Source organism: Asterias amurensis, chromosome 4, assembly GCF_032118995.1.
Source record: "Asterias amurensis chromosome 4, ASM3211899v1".
Lineage (NCBI taxonomy): Eukaryota > Metazoa > Echinodermata > Asteroidea > Forcipulatida > Asteriidae > Asterias > Asterias amurensis.
Genome location: NC_092651.1, coordinates 13,238,911 through 13,251,701, shown reverse-complemented (window position 1 = coordinate 13,251,701; position 12,791 = coordinate 13,238,911). Strand labels below are relative to the sequence as shown.

The 12,791-nt window shown below is 34.3% G+C and overlaps 2 long non-coding RNA genes across 2 annotated transcripts; both read left to right on the top strand.

Annotated features, from left to right (window-relative positions):
* The first annotated feature begins 4,851 nt into the window (after positions 1-4,851).
* Positions 4,852-6,791, top strand: LOC139936504 (uncharacterized). Its single transcript, XR_011785964.1, has 3 exons — positions 4,852-4,985; positions 5,820-5,911; positions 6,307-6,791. It is a non-coding gene; the product is annotated as an uncharacterized lncRNA (long non-coding RNA).
* Positions 6,792-10,466: 3,675 nt separating this feature from the next.
* LOC139936503 (uncharacterized) lies at positions 10,467-12,404 on the top strand. The gene is made up of 3 exons (XR_011785963.1): positions 10,467-10,600; positions 11,435-11,526; positions 11,922-12,404. It is a non-coding gene; the product is annotated as an uncharacterized lncRNA (long non-coding RNA).
* Positions 12,405-12,791: the final 387 nt, after the last annotated feature.

Sequence of the window (12,791 nt, the reverse complement as noted above, 5' to 3'; positions counted from 1 at the left end):
CTCATTGACCTAACTTGTCCTATAATATTAAAATTGTATAATATTGTCAATCTTTAGTAATACAAATTAAAATTCCAGACGCCTGTCCATAATCACTCAGTCTCTTTTTGTCACTTTCCTTTCAATATCCACATGCTTTCCCTGTTTTGCATTTATATTACTAAAGAAATAGTTGTTTTTTTCAATTTACACTAATTTACAGATACTGTTCAGACAGTGAGGACATCTCTGGACTTTACATGGGAAACTAGTGACAAGGAGCCAAGATTCATTAAAAGTTCAAGACCAGCAAAGGTAATATTGATGTTTCAAGTTATAAAAATTGTTAAAACCTTCGGACAGTGTGAAAATGTTGTAAACTTTAATACACGATTACTTTGTTCAGTAGGATTATTTTTCAATGAGTCAAACTACAGGAGAAAGGGGCTGAAATTCAATTCACAAAGGCTACTTTAGAAAACAATAAATTATGAAAAGGGGACATAGAAAAGGGTAACCTACTAAGGTTGTGTTTTCAAGCTCAATAACCAATTCTCAAGAAAAATACAAATTAAAAGTACTTCTATTAATCAAGAGTTTAAGGGGGTATCCATTTATTTGTTGATCATAAATTAACCTTTCACTCATTTTTTTGTTAATCGGAAATTAACCTCTCAATCAATTTTTTTGTTTATTTTCTCACTCTGCAGGCAATGTTTCGTAAACAAGGGACAAGAACTCATCAGTAGGATTTTAAGCATTGCATGGTTGGAGTAATAACCAGGTGATGTTTGGGGTAGCACCATTTGTAAATCTCTTTTGAGTGATGTTGGTTCTCAACCAGTGGATGAAAACGGACAATTTCCTCAGAACACTATTCACAAGAGATTTTCACCTTGCACACACATCACCTGAAGAACCCATCAGAAGAAACATCAGCCATCAATGCTAATGATGTTGGAATTGTATTACACGATACTAAACTGCTTAAAAAAGTGCTAGAAAAATACAAGTGAGAATTAAAGCTTAACAGTTTTTTGACAATTAGTTATAATATAGAGAATACTTGTGACGTTCAACAACAACTTCTTGGTGTTATGTTAACATTGACAGTTTAACCAAATTTATTTGGACTCGTTCATTGACAAATCAGAGAAAACCCACATGAATCACACAAGGCTACTTGTCAGGAATTTTATCTTTGCAACTTTCTAAAATTTGTATTGAACATAGGTGTGTTTGTTTATAAGAAAAAATGTAAACCACTGAAGCAATTTGTAAATAAAACATTGTTTATTCATTGGAAATATTCAACAATGTTTGATCCCTTTGTTTGTTTTTTTCGACTCCATTGATTTTGAGGCAGACTCATAGTTTTCCCCTGGCAAAAAGCCCAGTTACAGTGAACGCTCTGTTTTTCATGAAAGTTTTGCCACCAAAAAGTTTCCAACAAAAGAATTTTCTTAAAATAATTGAAAAAACACCCTATCAAGTCGGGTCTGGTCGTGGAAATGTAAGCATGTAAAATTGTTCAATAGGTATTGATTTTTGGGTAGTTAATAATATTGGTTATTCATTATTAACTCACTAAGGTTTCTTATCATCAATTGAGAAGGGAAAACACAAGGTTCCTGGCTACTATTCTCTTCTATAGACAAGCATTCAAATGAACATTCCACAGCAGTTTATAAGGTTGTTAAAACGTGATTCAATTAGGATCAAGATAAAAATGACCTTTCTTAGGCTCATATTGGACAGAAGTGTTAACGTCTAGTTTATTTAACGGTCCCAATGATTAGCGCCCTCTTACAGTTCGATAAACCAGGTACTCCATGACGTCATCATCACACAACCTCTCTTTGTGGGCGGTCACCCCGCATCTTCGATCGTGCCCAAGATTTTCGCTTCCCGCTCGACCCCATGCTTTGCTGCTGCAGGAGGTATGGGGTAGATGTTTTTTTAACGGTCCCCTTGTATACCTCCCTCTACGGTCGTACTAGTTTCAAACCACTACCCCCCCCCCCCCACCCTCGATGACGTCACATTCATAAAGACAAAACTTTATCCGGCGGCCGCCATTTAATTCCTCGGTTAAGGCGGCTAAAACTTGAAAATTAAGCTCTTTTTGACAGCTTTCAGAACTGACAGTTTGCTCATAATTGCCTTATGGAAACAGGACAATGTGCTTTTGATATTAGGGTAAGTTACGATATGAAGAAATGTAACAGTTGTTTTTCTTTTGCCTAATTAGTAAAATAGGATGGTCATGATGATGATTGCCAATTAGTGAGTCACACACCATGCATATGCACACTGCGCAAACAAATGGCAGGCTTATTTTGTGCTGCATCGTTTTCGTGAAAAAGAGCAGGTAGATATTTGAATTGCACGCTCATATCAATTTGAAGCCCCTACTGAACTGGGCAAAGTTTCACAAAGCTATTAAATTAAGCACAAAATACTGATTGACAAATTCCTTTGTTATTTTTAACCTACTATTTTAATTACTTTTTAATTTAACTTAGAAGTTAAGTAACCTTAGATAAGCTTTGTTATTTTTTATACTTTCCTTTATTTATAAAATAAAAACCAAGGCCCAACCTGAGCTGAGTGGGGCTCACACACAGTCACAGCCACACACATAACAATGATTTTAAACTATCATCAACCATGTCAACAGCTCTCCATTGCATTGATTGTTACCTAGTAAGTTTTTATGCTAACAATTATTTTGAGTAATTGGCATTAGTCATTATAGTGTCAACTGGCTTTGAATAGAGTGATTTTTTTTTATAATTTTACTTTACATTTGAAAATGTTTAAACCACAATCTCATTGACCTAACTTGTCCTATAATATTAAAATTGTATAATATTGTCAATCTTTAGTAATACAAATTAAAATTCCAGACGCCTGTCCATAATCACTCAGTCTCTTTTTGTCACTTTCCTTTCAATATCCACATGCTTTCCCTGTTTTGCATTTATATTACTAAAGAAATAGTTGTTTTTTTCAATTTACACTAATTTACAGATACTGTTCAGACAGTGAGGACATCTCTGGACTTTACATGGGAAACTAGTGACAAGGAGCCAAGATTCATTAAAAGTTCAAGACCAGCAAAGGTAATATTGATGTTTCAAGTTATAAAAATTGTTAAAACCTTCGGACAGTGTGAAAATGTTGTAAACTTTAATACACGATTACTTTGTTCAGTAGGATTATTTTTCAATGAGTCAAACTACAGGAGAAAGGGGCTGAAATTCAATTCACAAAGGCTACTTTAGAAAACAATAAATTATGAAAAGGGGACATAGAAAAGGGTAACCTACTAAGGTTGTGTTTTCAAGCTCAATAACCAATTCTCAAGAAAAATACAAATTAAAAGTACTTCTATTAATCAAGAGTTTAAGGGGGTATCCATTTATTTGTTGATCATAAATTAACCTTTCACTCATTTTTTTGTTAATCGGAAATTAACCTCTCAATCAATTTTTTTGTTTATTTTCTCACTCTGCAGGCAATGTTTCGTAAACAAGGGACAAGAACTCATCAGTAGGATTTTAAGCATTGCATGGTTGGAGTAATAACCAGGTGATGTTTGGGGTAGCACCATTTGTAAATCTCTTTTGAGTGATGTTGGTTCTCAACCAGTGGATGAAAACGGACAATTTCCTCAGAACACTATTCACAAGAGATTTTCACCTTGCACACACATCACCTGAAGAACCCATCAGAAGAAACATCAGCCATCAATGCTAATGATGTTGGAATTGTATTACACGATACTAAACTGCTTAAAAAAGTGCTAGAAAAATACAAGTGAGAATTAAAGCTTAACAGTTTTTTGACAATTAGTTATAATATAGAGAATACTTGTGACGTTCAACAACAACTTCTTGGTGTTATGTTAACATTGACAGTTTAACCAAATTTATTTGGACTCGTTCATTGACAAATCAGAGAAAACCCACATGAATCACACAAGGCTACTTGTCAGGAATTTTATCTTTGCAACTTTCTAAAATTTGTATTGAACATAGGTGTGTTTGTTTATAAGAAAAAATGTAAACCACTGAAGCAATTTGTAAATAAAACATTGTTTATTCATTGGAAATATTCAACAATGTTTGATCCCTTTGTTTGTTTTTTTCGACTCCATTGATTTTGAGGCAGACTCATAGTTTTCCCCTGGCAAAAAGCCCAGTTACAGTGAACGCTCTGTTTTTCATGAAAGTTTTGCCACCAAAAAGTTTCCAACAAAAGAATTTTCTTAAAATAATTGAAAAAACACCCTATCAAGTCGGGTCTGGTCGTGGAAATGTAAGCATGTAAAATTGTTCAATAGGTATTGATTTTTGGGTAGTTAATAATATTGGTTATTCATTATTAACTCACTAAGGTTTCTTATCATCAATTGAGAAGGGAAAACACAAGGTTCCTGGCTACTATTCTCTTCTATAGACAAGCATTCAAATGAACATTCCACAGCAGTTTATAAGGTTGTTAAAACGTGATTCAATTAGGATCAAGATAAAAATGACCTTTCTTAGGCTCATATTGGACAGAAGTGTTAACGTCTAGTTTATTTAACGGTCCCAATGATTAGCGCCCTCTTACAGTTCGATAAACCAGGTACTCCATGACGTCATCATCACACAACCTCTCTTTGTGGGCGGTCACCCCGCATCTTCGATCGTGCCCAAGATTTTCGCTTCCCGCTCGACCCCATGCTTTGCTGCTGCAGGAGGTATGGGGTAGATGTTTTTTTAACGGTCCCCTTGTATACCTCCCTCTACGGTCGTACTAGTTTCAAACCACTACCCCCCCCCCACCCTCGATGACGTCACATTCATAAAGACAAAACTTTATCCGGCGGCCGCCATTTAATTCCTCGGTTAAGGCGGCTAAAACTTGAAAATTAAGCTCTTTTTGACAGCTTTCAGAACTGACAGTTTGCTCATAATTGCCTTATGGAAACAGGACAATGTGCTTTTGATATTAGGGTAAGTTACGATATGAAGAAATGTAACAGTTGTTTTTCTTTTGCCTAATTAGTAAAATAGGATGGTCATGATGATGATTGCCAATTAGTGAGTCACACACCATGCATATGCACACTGCGCAAACAAATGGCAGGCTTATTTTGTGCTGCATCGTTTTCGTGAAAAAGAGCAGGTAGATATTTGAATTGCACGCTCATATCAATTTGAAGCCCCTACTGAACTGGGCAAAGTTTCACAAAGCTATTAAATTAAGCACAAAATACTGATTGACAAATTCCTTTGTTATTTTTAACCTACTATTTTAATTACTTTTTAATTTAACTTAGAAGTTAAGTAACCTTAGATAAGCTTTGTTATTTTTTATACTTTCCTTTATTTATAAAATAAAAACCAAGGCCCAACCTGAGCTGAGTGGGGCTCACACACAGTCACAGCCACACACATAACAATGATTTTAAACTATCATCAACCATGTCAACAGCTCTCCATTGCATTGATTGTTACCTAGTAAGTTTTTATGCTAACAATTATTTTGAGTAATTGGCATTAGTCATTATAGTGTCAACTGGCTTTGAATAGAGTGATTTTTTTTTATAATTTTACTTTACATTTGAAAATGTTTAAACCACAATCTCATTGACCTAACTTGTCCTATAATATTAAAATTGTATAATATTGTCAATCTTTAGTAATACAAATTAAAATTCCAGACGCCTGTCCATAATCACTCAGTCTCTTTTTGTCACTTTCCTTTCAATATCCACATGCTTTCCCTGTTTTGCATTTATATTACTAAAGAAATAGTTGTTTTTTTCAATTTACACTAATTTACAGATACTGTTCAGACAGTGAGGACATCTCTGGACTTTACATGGGAAACTAGTGACAAGGAGCCAAGATTCATTAAAAGTTCAAGACCAGCAAAGGTAATATTGATGTTTCAAGTTATAAAAATTGTTAAAACCTTCGGACAGTGTGAAAATGTTGTAAACTTTAATACACGATTACTTTGTTCAGTAGGATTATTTTTCAATGAGTCAAACTACAGGAGAAAGGGGCTGAAATTCAATTCACAAAGGCTACTTTAGAAAACAATAAATTATGAAAAGGGGACATAGAAAAGGGTAACCTACTAAGGTTGTGTTTTCAAGCTCAATAACCAATTCTCAAGAAAAATACAAATTAAAAGTACTTCTATTAATCAAGAGTTTAAGGGGGTATCCATTTATTTGTTGATCATAAATTAACCTTTCACTCATTTTTTTGTTAATCGGAAATTAACCTCTCAATCAATTTTTTTGTTTATTTTCTCACTCTGCAGGCAATGTTTCGTAAACAAGGGACAAGAACTCATCAGTAGGATTTGAAGCATTGCATGGTTGGAGTAATAACCAGGTGATGTTTGGGGTAGCACCATTTGTAAATCTCTTTTGAGTGATGTTGGTTCTCAACCAGTGGATGAAAACGGACAATTTCCTCAGAACACTATTCACAAGAGATTTTCACCTTGCACACACATCACCTGAAGAACCCATCAGAAGAAACATCAGCCATCAATGCTAATGATGTTGGAATTGTATTACACGATACTAAACTGCTTAAAAAAGTGCTAGAAAAATACAAGTGAGAATTAAAGCTTAACAGTTTTTTGACAATTAGTTATAATATAGAGAATACTTGTGACGTTCAACAACAACTTCTTGGTGTTATGTTAACATTGACAGTTTAACCAAATTTATTTGGACTCGTTCATTGACAAATCAGAGAAAACCCACATGAATCACACAAGGCTACTTGTCAGGAATTTTATCTTTGCAACTTTCTAAAATTTGTATTGAACATAGGTGTGTTTGTTTATAAGAAAAAATGTAAACCACTGAAGCAATTTGTAAATAAAACATTGTTTATTCATTGGAAATATTCAACAATGTTTGATCCCTTTGTTTGTTTTTTTCGACTCCATTGATTTTGAGGCAGACTCATAGTTTTCCCCTGGCAAAAAGCCCAGTTACAGTGAACGCTCTGTTTTTCATGAAAGTTTTGCCACCAAAAAGTTTCCAACAAAAGAATTTTCTTAAAATAATTGAAAAAACACACTATCAAGTCGGGTCTGGTCGTGGAAATGTAAGCATGTAAAATTGTTCAATAGGTATTGATTTTTGGGTAGTTAATAATATTGGTTATTCATTATTAACTCACTAAGGTTTCTTATCATCAATTGAGAAGGGAAAACACAAGGTTCCTGGCTACTATTCTCTTCTATAGACAAGCATTCAAATGAACATTCCACAGCAGTTTATAAGGTTGTTAAAACGTGATTCAATTAGGATCAAGATAAAAATGACCTTTCTTAGGCTCATATTGGACAGAAGTGTTAACGTCTAGTTTATTTAACGGTCCCAATGATTAGCGCCCTCTTACAGTTCGATAAACCAGGTACTCCATGACGTCATCATCACACAACCTCTCTTTGTGGGCGGTCACCCCGCATCTTCGATCGTGCCCAAGATTTTCGCTTCCCGCTCGACCCCATGCTTTGCTGCTGCAGGAGGTATGGGGTAGATGTTTTTTTAACGGTCCCCTTGTATACCTCCCTCTACGGTCGTACTAGTTTCAAACCACTACCCCCCCCCCCACCCTCGATGACGTCACATTCATAAAGACAAAACTTTATCCGGCGGCCGCCATTTAATTCCTCGGTTAAGGCGGCTAAAACTTGAAAATTAAGCTCTTTTTGACAGCTTTCAGAACTGACAGTTTGCTCATAATTGCCTTATGGAAACAGGACAATGTGCTTTTGATATTAGGGTAAGTTACGATATGAAGAAATGTAACAGTTGTTTTTCTTTTGCCTAATTAGTAAAATAGGATGGTCATGATGATGATTGCCAATTAGTGAGTCACACACCATGCATATGCACACTGCGCAAACAAATGGCAGGCTTATTTTGTGCTGCATCTTTTTCGTGAAAAAGAGCAGGTAGATATTTGAATTGCACGCTCATATCAATTTGAAGCCCCTACTGAACTGGGCAAAGTTTCACAAAGCTATTAAATTAAGCACAAAATACTGATTGACAAATTCCTTTGTTATTTTTAACCTACTATTTTAATTACTTTTTAATTTAACTTAGAAGTTAAGTAACCTTAGATAAGCTTTGTTATTTTTTATACTTTCCTTTATTTATAAAATAAAAACCAAGGCCCAACCTGAGCTGAGTGGGGCTCACACACAGTCACAGCCACACACATAACAATGATTTTAAACTATCATCAACCATGTCAACAGCTCTCCATTGCATTGATTGTTACCTAGTAAGTTTTTATGCTAACAATTATTTTGAGTAATTGGCATTAGTCATTATAGTGTCAACTGGCTTTGAATAGAGTGATTTTTTTTATAATTTTACTTTACATTTGAAAATGTTTAAACCACAATCTCATTGACCTAACTTGTCCTATAATATTAAAATTGTATAATATTGTCAATCTTTAGTAATACAAATTAAAATTCCAGACGCCTGTCCATAATCACTCAGTCTCTTTTTGTCACTTTCCTTTCAATATCCACATGCTTTCCCTGTTTTGCATTTATATTACTAAAGAAATATTTTTTTTTTCAATTTACACTAATTTACAGATACTGTTCAGACAGTGAGGACATCTCTGGACTTTACATGGGAAACTTGTGACAAGGAGCCAAGATTCATTAAAAGTTCAAGACCAGCAAAGGTAATATTGATGTTTCAAGTTATAAAAATTGTTAAAACCTTCGGACAGTGTGAAAATGTTGTAAACTTTAATACACGATTACTTTGTTCAGTAGGATTATTTTTCAATGAGTCAAACTACAGGAGAAAGGGGCTGAAATTCAATTTTACAAAGGCTACTTTAGAAAACAATAAATTATGAAAAGGGGACATAGAAAAGGGTAACCTACTAAGGTTGTGTTTTCAAGCTCAATTACCAATTCTCAAGAAAAATACAAATTAAAAGTACTTCTATTAATCAAGAGTTTAAGGGGGTATCCATTTATTTGTTGATCATAAATTAACCTTTCACTCATTTTTTTGTTAATCGGAAATTAACCTCTCAATCAATTTTTTTGTTTATTTTCTCACTCTGCAGGCAATGTTTCGTAAACAAGGGACAAGAACTCATCAGTAGGATTTGAAGCATTGCATGGTTGGAGTAATAACCAGGTGATGTTTGGGGTAGCACCATTTGTAAATCTCTTTTGAGTGATGTTGGTTCTCAACCAGTGGATGAAAACAGACAATTTCCTCAGAACACTATTCACAAGAGATTTTCACCTTGCACACACATCACCTGAAGAACCCATCAGAAGAAACATCAGCCATCAATGCTAATGATGTTGGAATTGTATTACACGATACTAAACTGCTTAAAAAAGTGCTAGAAAAATACAAGTGAGAATTAAAGCTTAACAGTTTTTTGACAATTAGTTATAATATAGAGAATACTTGTGACGTTCAACAACAACTTCTTGGTGTTATGTTAACATTGACAGTTTAACCAAATTTATTTGGACTCGTTCATTGACAAATCAGAGAAAACCTACATGAATCACACAAGGCTACTTGTCAGGAATTTTATCTTTGCAACTTTCTAAAATTTGTATTGAACATTGGTGTGTTTGTTTATAAGAAAAAATGTAAACCACTGAAGCAATTTGTAAATAAAACATTGTTTATTCATTGGAAATATTCAACAATGTTTGATCCCTTTGTTTGTTTTTTTCGACTCCATTGATTTTGAGGCAGACTCATAATTTTCCCCTGGCAAAAAGCCCAGTTACAGTGAACGCTCTGTTTTTCATGAAAGTTTTGCCACCAAAAAGTTTCCAACAAAAGAATTTTCTTAAAATAATTGAAAAAACACCCTATCAAGTCGGGTCTGGTCGTGGAAATGTAAGCATGTAAAATTGTTCAATAGGTATTGATTTTTGGGTAGTTAATAATATTGGTTATTCATTATTAACTCACTAAGGTTTCTTATCATCAATTGAGAAGGGAAAACACAAGGTTCCTGGCTACTATTCTCTTCTATAGACAAGCATTCAAATGAACATTCCACAGCAGTTTATAAGGTTGTTAAAACGTGATTCAATTAGGATCAAGATAAAAATGACCTTTCTTAGGCTCATATTGGACAGAAGTGTTAACGTCTAGTTTATTAACGGTCCCAATGATTAGCGCCCTCTTACAGTTCGATAAACCAGGTACTCCATGACGTCATCATCACACAACCTCTCTTTGTGGGCGGTCACCCCGCATCTTCGATCGTGCCCAAGATTTTCGCTTCCCGCTCGACCCCATGCTTTGCTGCTGCAGGAGGTATGGGGTAGATGTTTTTTTAACGGTCCCCTTGTATACCTCCCTCTACGGTCGTACTAGTTTCAAACCACTACCCCCCCCCCCCACCCTCGATGACGTCACATTCATAAAGACAAAACTTTATCCGGCGGCCGCCATTTAATTCCTCGGTTAAGGCGGCTAAAACTTGAAAATTAAGCTCTTTTTGACAGCTTTCAGAACTGACAGTTTGCTCATAATTGCCTTATGGAAACAGGACAATGTGCTTTTGATATTAGGGTAAGTTACGATATGAAGAAATGTAACAGTTGTTTTTCTTTTGCCTAATTAGTAAAATAGGATGGTCATGATGATGATTGCCAATTAGTGAGTCACACACCATGCATATGCACACTGCGCAAACAAATGGCAGGCTTATTTTGTGCTGCATCGTTTTCGTGAAAAAGAGCAGGTAGATATTTGAATTGCACGCTCATATCAATTTGAAGCCCCTACTGAACTGGGCAAAGTTTCACAAAGCTATTAAATTAAGCACAAAATACTGATTGACAAATTCCTTTGTTATTTTTAACCTACTATTTTAATTACTTTTTAATTTAACTTAGAAGTTAAGTAACCTTAGATAAGCTTTGTTATTTTTTATACTTTCCTTTATTTATAAAATAAAAACCAAGGCCCAACCTGAGCTGAGTGGGGCTCACACACAGTCACAGCCACACACATAACAATGATTTTAAACTATCATCAACCATGTCAACAGCTCTCCATTGCATTGATTGTTACCTAGTAAGTTTTTATGCTAACAATTATTTTGAGTAATTGGCATTAGTCATTATAGTGTCAACTGGCTTTGAATAGAGTGATTTTTTTTTATAATTTTACTTTACATTTGAAAATGTTTAAACCACAATCTCATTGACCTAACTTGTCCTATAATATTAAAATTGTATAATATTGTCAATCTTTAGTAATACAAATTAAAATTCCAGACGCCTGTCCATAATCACTCAGTCTCTTTTTGTCACTTTCCTTTCAATATCCACATGCTTTCCCTGTTTTGCATTTATATTACTAAAGAAATAGTTGTTTTTTTCAATTTACACTAATTTACAGATACTGTTCAGACAGTGAGGACATCTCTGGACTTTACATGGGAAACTAGTGACAAGGAGCCAAGATTCATTAAAAGTTCAAGACCAGCAAAGGTAATATTGATGTTTCAAGTTATAAAAATTGTTAAAACCTTCGGACAGTGTGAAAATGTTGTAAACTTTAATACACGATTACTTTGTTCAGTAGGATTATTTTTCAATGAGTCAAACTACAGGAGAAAGGGGCTGAAATTCAATTCACAAAGGCTACTTTAGAAAACAATAAATTATGAAAAGGGGACATAGAAAAGGGTAACCTACTAAGGTTGTGTTTTCAAGCTCAATAACCAATTCTCAAGAAAAATACAAATTAAAAGTACTTCTATTAATCAAGAGTTTAAGGGGGTATCCATTTATTTGTTGATCATAAATTAACCTTTCACTCATTTTTTTGTTAATCGGAAATTAACCTCTCAATCAATTTTTTTGTTTATTTTCTCACTCTGCAGGCAATGTTTCGTAAACAAGGGACAAGAACTCATCAGTAGGATTTGAAGCATTGCATGGTTGGAGTAATAACCAGGTGATGTTTGGGGTAGCACCATTTGTAAATCTCTTTTGAGTGATGTTGGTTCTCAACCAGTGGATGAAAACGGACAATTTCCTCAGAACACTATTCACAAGAGATTTTCACCTTGCACACACATCACCTGAAGAACCCATCAGAAGAAACATCAGCCATCAATGCTAATGATGTTGGAATTGTATTACACGATACTAAACTGCTTAAAAAAGTGCTAGAAAAATACAAGTGAGAATTAAAGCTTAACAGTTTTTTGACAATTAGTTATAATATAGAGAATACTTGTGACGTTCAACAACAACTTCTTGGTGTTATGTTAACATTGACAGTTTAACCAAATTTATTTGGACTCGTTCATTGACAAATCAGAGAAAACCCACATGAATCACACAAGGCTACTTGTCAGGAATTTTATCTTTGCAACTTTCTAAAATTTGTATTGAACATAGGTGTGTTTGTTTATAAGAAAAAATGTAAACCACTGAAGCAATTTGTAAATAAAACATTGTTTATTCATTGGAAATATTCAACAATGTTTGATCCCTTTGTTTGTTTTTTTCGACTCCATTGATTTTGAGGCAGACTCATAGTTTTCCCCTGGCAAAAAGCCCAGTTACAGTGAACGCTCTGTTTTTCATGAAAGTTTTGCCACCAAAAAGTTTCCAACAAAAGAATTTTCTTAAAATAATTGAAAAAACACACTATCAAGTCGGGTCTGGTCGTGGAAATGTAAGCATGTAAAATTGTTCAATAGGTATTGATTTTTGGGTAGTTAATAATATTGGTTATTCATTAT